We start from the raw sequence: 6,000 nt of genomic DNA on the forward strand, positions 1-6,000 counted from the left end.
TGTGCAAACACAGCAGCAAGATTTGTGAGTTGCTGTGATAGGAGAAGGATATCAAACGGAACACAACCACCCTAAAGACTAATCATTGTGTATATTCCTGCAATATGCCTGCACCTAGTGATCTTCGTACATAGAAATTGATCTATTGAAGATTCTGACTTTCAAATGTACATATTTTTTGTTTTCATTGTATTGCTGTATTGTTGTATTGTGCTTTCTGCTTTGGCAATGTAAACGTATGTTTTCTCATGCCAATAAAGCCCTTTGAATTGAAATTGAATTGAATGTGTGTGTGTGTGTGTGTGTGTGTGTGTGTGTGTGTGTGTGTGTGTGTGTGTGTGTGTGTGTATGTGCGTGCGTGCGTGCGTGCGTGCGTGCGTGCGTGCGTGCGTGCGTGGTGTGTTTGTGTGTGTGTGTGTGTGTGTGTGTGTGTGTGTGTGTGTGTGTGTGTGTGTGTGTGTGTGTGTGTGTGTGTGTGTGTGTGTGTGCGCGCGCAAGTGCATGTGTGTGAGGTCTCAACTCACAGCAGTTCTCGCAGTCGTCTATCATGTCACATTTCCCGGACAACGGAATGCACTTTTCCTTCTTACAAACAAACTGATGGGGGAGACAGAGGATTATGTTTAGAATCAGTAATGTATCAAAAGCAGACATGAGACATAAAGTCATACAGCGTAACACAAGTGAAGTCGAGGTGTATCACCTGGCTGGCAGTGCAGCTGGACATGCACTGCTTGCCATCGGCTGCCAAGTAGGTGTTGGTGGGACAGGAACACTTGTAGCCTCCTCCAGGTGAGAGCAGACACAGGTTACTGCAGCCTCCATTGTTGGTCTGACACGGGTGACCGGCCACTGCAGGGTGGAGAAAACATGCACACATGGAACAAACATGAGAACACACACCTATATGTTAGAATAAAGCAATAAGCCACACCAGGCTGTGGTTTGATGTGAGTTTAGAGCAGCTATGAGGTGTTGTTAGGAACGATGCAGAGCAGAGTGACTACAGCCCTCTAACTGTTCTACAATCACTGTAAACAACCTCACATGGTTTATTGCTTTGATAAAACACCAAACATGGACAACATGACAATAATGAACTCAAATAAAACTGTAATGTAATATTAATTTCACTACAATAATAATGTCCAGAAGAAAATAGTCCCCGTCTGCCTGTAAACAACTAGGAGGTTGCAGTGTAAATACTCCTCTTACTTTACTATAGGAAAAAACTAAATCACAAACAGTAATTCATCCATGGAAAGTTATGGTGAATATTGTAAACAAGATGTTGGTGCAGTGATGTGTATTCATATAATCCTTTTCAAAACAGATCAAATAATACAATAGCACAATAAGTAAAAGTCATAGAACAGCATGAAGAGTAATAATGAGTGCTGAGACCCTCAGGTTGTCTATAGGGGTGATACATGTGGAGGTCAGATAGTCCGTTCAGGCTTTTGATGAGTTTGATTGGTCCATTGGTTCTGTGAGTCTTGTCGGCTCTGTATATGGAGCTGATCATCATCCAGTTCCACTCTAGCCAGTAGATGTGAGACTCAAACACAGTAACAGCATAGATGAAGTCTTGGATATGGCTGTCATGACTCACAACTACAGACACACACAACGAAAAGAGTCACAATATTATAAAATACATGAACAAAGTATTATAATGAATATTATAACAAGAGTTAAAATGCATCAATAAAGTTTACAAAATGAATGTATGTTCTCACTGTTTTCCTTGTTTTTTTCTCCATGTAAAAATGAACATAATCCATTATTATACACAGTAACACTGTGGAGTGTTAATTTAACCACATGAATCCTAGTGATCCTATTCTGGGGCAAACATTCACCGGAAAAAGCAGATCTACAAGCTCACAACGCATCAAACTGCAACATATTGTGAGCTTGTAGATCTGCTATTTTCTGAGAAGATATCTAATATGTAAAGAGGATAAAAGGAGGGGCCTAGTATAGACCCCTGGGGGAATCCAGTAAGAAAATAATCTAAGTACTTCTTCCACCTGTGTGTGTGTGTGTGTGTGTGTGTGTGTGTGTGTGTGTGTGTGTGTGTGTGTGTGTGTGTGTGTGTGTGTGTGTGTGTGTGTGTGTGTGTGTGTGTGTGTGTGTGTGTGTGTGTGTGTGTGTGCCGGCTGCCTGCCGGTCGTTCGCAAGCAGAGGTGAGACGAGCCTGTTCTAAACACCTAACCACACACACAACCGTTGTAACCATAGATATATATAAAGATGACTCACCCGCGCTTCTGGCCAATGGAGTACGACGTTGCCACATGGCGGCCATCTTGCGACGGTCATTCATAACATTATGTCTATGGTGCATGTACTTTGAAATAACCATAGCGAGCTCAATTTTCATCTGATTTTCAAACGGTTTGGTGTGTTGTAAACACCAAAGATGTAGTTATGATACTGCATACTTATGTTATTTAAAAAAAAAAAACATGATTATAATTATGAGTATGCAGTATCATAACTACATCTTTGGTGTTTACAACACACCAAACCGTTTGAAAATTGGATGAAAATTGAGCACGCTATGGTTATTTCAAAGTACATGCATCATAGACATAATGTTATGAATGACCGTCGCAAGATAGCCGCGGTTGAGCTGCGCTTGCGACGCCCCCTTGAGCCATCTAGCCTTTATATATATCTATGGTTGTAACTGCCATCGCTAATGCAATAGGGTTTTGAGATGTTCTGGACACTTTTTATACAGATGTGCCTTATCACCACACTAAAATCAGCCTTTAAACAAGCGCTGAACAGTGGCCGAGTTTAAAAACAACGCCTGAATGTCTACGATCCGAGTTCACCACTACCTGTCGGGGATATCTCTGTGGACTTCGAGCAATATGTGCGACCGTTGTCGGACCATGAATGGATTATCTTCCAACAGCATGAAAGAACCATTACACACATCACCAATGGATGTAGTGCATATAAAAATGTGTACATTGCTCACCATGGCATGACCGCATTGTCAACATAGTGTCCGATGCAGTCAAAAAATGCATGCCATCCAGTGCAGCAATGTAACACTCAAGAGTGCTACCAGATTGGTTTGGTTTAACCTATGATGTCTTTGCTAACATCCCAAATACCCCTGATGTCGTTTTTGTTAACACCTGTCACAAGGAGGTTCTGATTCTGGAGGTGGGCTGTGTCTTTGATCTATACATGGACCAGGCTTTCCAAGATAAGCATTTTAAGTACCAACCGCTACTGAGAATCATAACAAACCTTGGGTACAGATGCAGATTCTCTGTACTCATATTTGGAAGCCTGGGCCATGTATATAAGCTGACCACGAGTGGCCTAGCAATCGCTGGCATGACAAAAAGCAAAGCCAAACAACTTACGAAATATTGCTCTGTTTCAGCTGTTATAGGCAGTTTGTCCGTGTAGAGGAGAAGGTGCCATGTGTATCCTTAGGGACCATGAACTATCAAACCCATTATATTTGTTTCGATGTAAATCAATTTGTGGATTCAAATAAAGAATTAAAATGTGTGTGTGTGTGTGTGTGTGTGTGTGTGTGTGTGTGTGTGTGTGTGTGTGTGTGTGTGTGTGTGTGTGTGTGTGTGTGTGTGTGTGTTACCTATGTGTCTGTTGGTTCCATCCAGGTTGGAAAACTCAATGTGTCTCCTCCAGTTGTGGTCGCTCCAGTAGATGCGATCGTTGATGTAGTCTAACGTCAGGCCGTAGGGCCGGTAGACCCGGTGGTTCACGATGATGCTCCTGTTGGTGCCGTCCATCCCCATCCTCTCTATGCTGCTGTTACCTATGTCTGACCAGTACAAGTACCTGTTAGGGAGACACTGAGTCAGGGTCACTGTTTGACATCTTTACTGACAATGTAACATTGTTGACGGGCAGAAACCTTGTTTTGTAAACTAATAGAGCACCGAAGGTCCTGACGTCACTGCCAGTAGAGGGCGCTGTTCCGCTGGTTTGTGGCTTTACTTTTTGTGTTGATATCCTCATTGGGGAATCTTAGATCGCTTCATATAAGAACTGTGTTCCAAAAATAAACACACCACCATGGCGATTTTACTCATATGGATATGAAGCATTGACTGAAGGTGCAAATGTACACATTTACCCAACGAGTAACACAATATAAACACTAGAAACGAGTCAAACAACCCAAAGACTACATTTCCCATGAACGAGGCTGCTGTAGGGACAGTGATTTCAAATGTATCAAATATGAATGAATATCATAAACGATGCAGAGCCACCCCCTGACAGAAACGCCAGGGTGGTGTGTTTATGTTTGGAACACAGTTCTTATATGACGTGATCTAAGGTTCCCAAATGGGGATTTCAACACAAAAAATAAAGCCACAAACCAGTGGAACAGCGCCCTCTAGTGGCAGTGACGTCAGACTTCGGTAGCCTGGGACCAGACGAATCTGCGAGTGCAAAAAAAAAAAATGCGTTCTGCGATTGATATAGTCTGTCAACGCCAGGCTAAGACTTCGGTTCTCTATGCCCTACACCTACATTGTCCCCAATACAAGTCACACCAAAGTATCAAAAATAGCCGATGTACAAACTCACAATGTGTCGCGATGTCACACACTGTGAGCCTGTAGATCTTTTTATATGATTGCCTTTTTTATTGAAAGTGAAAGTGGTTGAGTGTGTATTTGGGTTTTATATATATTTAACCAATGAAAAGTATTAATAAGAGCTTGAGACTAAATAATAACTACATTGGAACACAGATATTTTTTTCCATTTCCTGAAAAGTAACAGTTTTGGACATAATGAGTTTTCCACCCGACATCAATGTGTAAAAACAATATGTAAAAATACAAATATTGTTCCACCACTATCAAAATGATAAAACACAATGAAGCCAACATTTACATTGTGTGAGCATGTAATTCACACACGTGTGTGTGTGTGTGTGTGTGTGTGTGTGTGTGTGTGTGTGTGTGTGTGTGTGTGTGTGTGTGTGTGTGTGTGTGTGTGTGTGTGTGTGTGTGTGTCTCTCTCTCTCTCTCTCTCTCTCTCTCTCTCTCTCTCTCTCTCTCTCTCTCTCTCTCTCTCTCTCTGTGTGTGTGTGTGTGTGTGTGTGTGTGTGTGTGTGTGTGTGTGTGTGTGTGTGTGTGTGTGTGTGTGTGTGTGTGTGTGTGTGTGTGTGTGTGTGTGTGTGTGTGTGTGTGTGTGTGTGTGTGTGTGTGTGTGTGTGTGGGGGGGGGGGGGGGGGGGGGTGACAACTTACATGATACTACAGTATAGTACTTAAATGTTTCTCATAGGTAAACTCTATCCTTTTTGTTCTACCACAAAAACATCTATTAAGTGACTTTTTAACTTGTTGATGTACAGAATATGATGCAATGTCATCAGTTTTATGTTTAGATGTAGTTCAGTCTTCTTGTATCCGTGGTGTTTCACAGGATGGTTGATACATTCAATGTGAGGTTCATGACGTCACCACAGTGCTCTTACCCGTAGCGTACATCCACAGCCATAGCCTCTGGCTGGTCCAGGCCGGTGTTGACCAGGACTGTTCTGTACGACCCGTTTAGTTTCGACACCTCTATGGTGTCCCTGTCACTGTCACACCAGTACAGGTTTCCTGCCACCCAATCAACAGCCAGACTGGATGGATCACGGATCAACGTGTTGTGAAGAACCTGTCAATGAACCATACATGTACTCTGAATATACAAATTACTTCACTATGTTTTATTGTCTCCGCCAATTTTTCACATGGGCCTCTTATAGCGCCATCAGGAGGCCACTTTTTGCGAAACACATTTTTTGACAGTGCTCCTACAGATGTTGTTCAAACTTCATGCAAATCGGTACACAGTATCTCTATAGCATATTCCAGCATATTCCATGCTGATTGGTGAATTCCGAACATTGCTGGCCCACAATAACCTACCTGACCTGGCGAAGACCTGTGCTCCGAGGAGCACGTTTTCTAGTTGTTTTATATTTGTTATG

This window comes from Gymnoscopelus microlampas (assembly GCF_963454915.1).
Source record: "Gymnoscopelus microlampas genome assembly, chromosome: 22".
Lineage (NCBI taxonomy): Eukaryota > Metazoa > Chordata > Actinopteri > Myctophiformes > Myctophidae > Gymnoscopelus > Gymnoscopelus microlampas.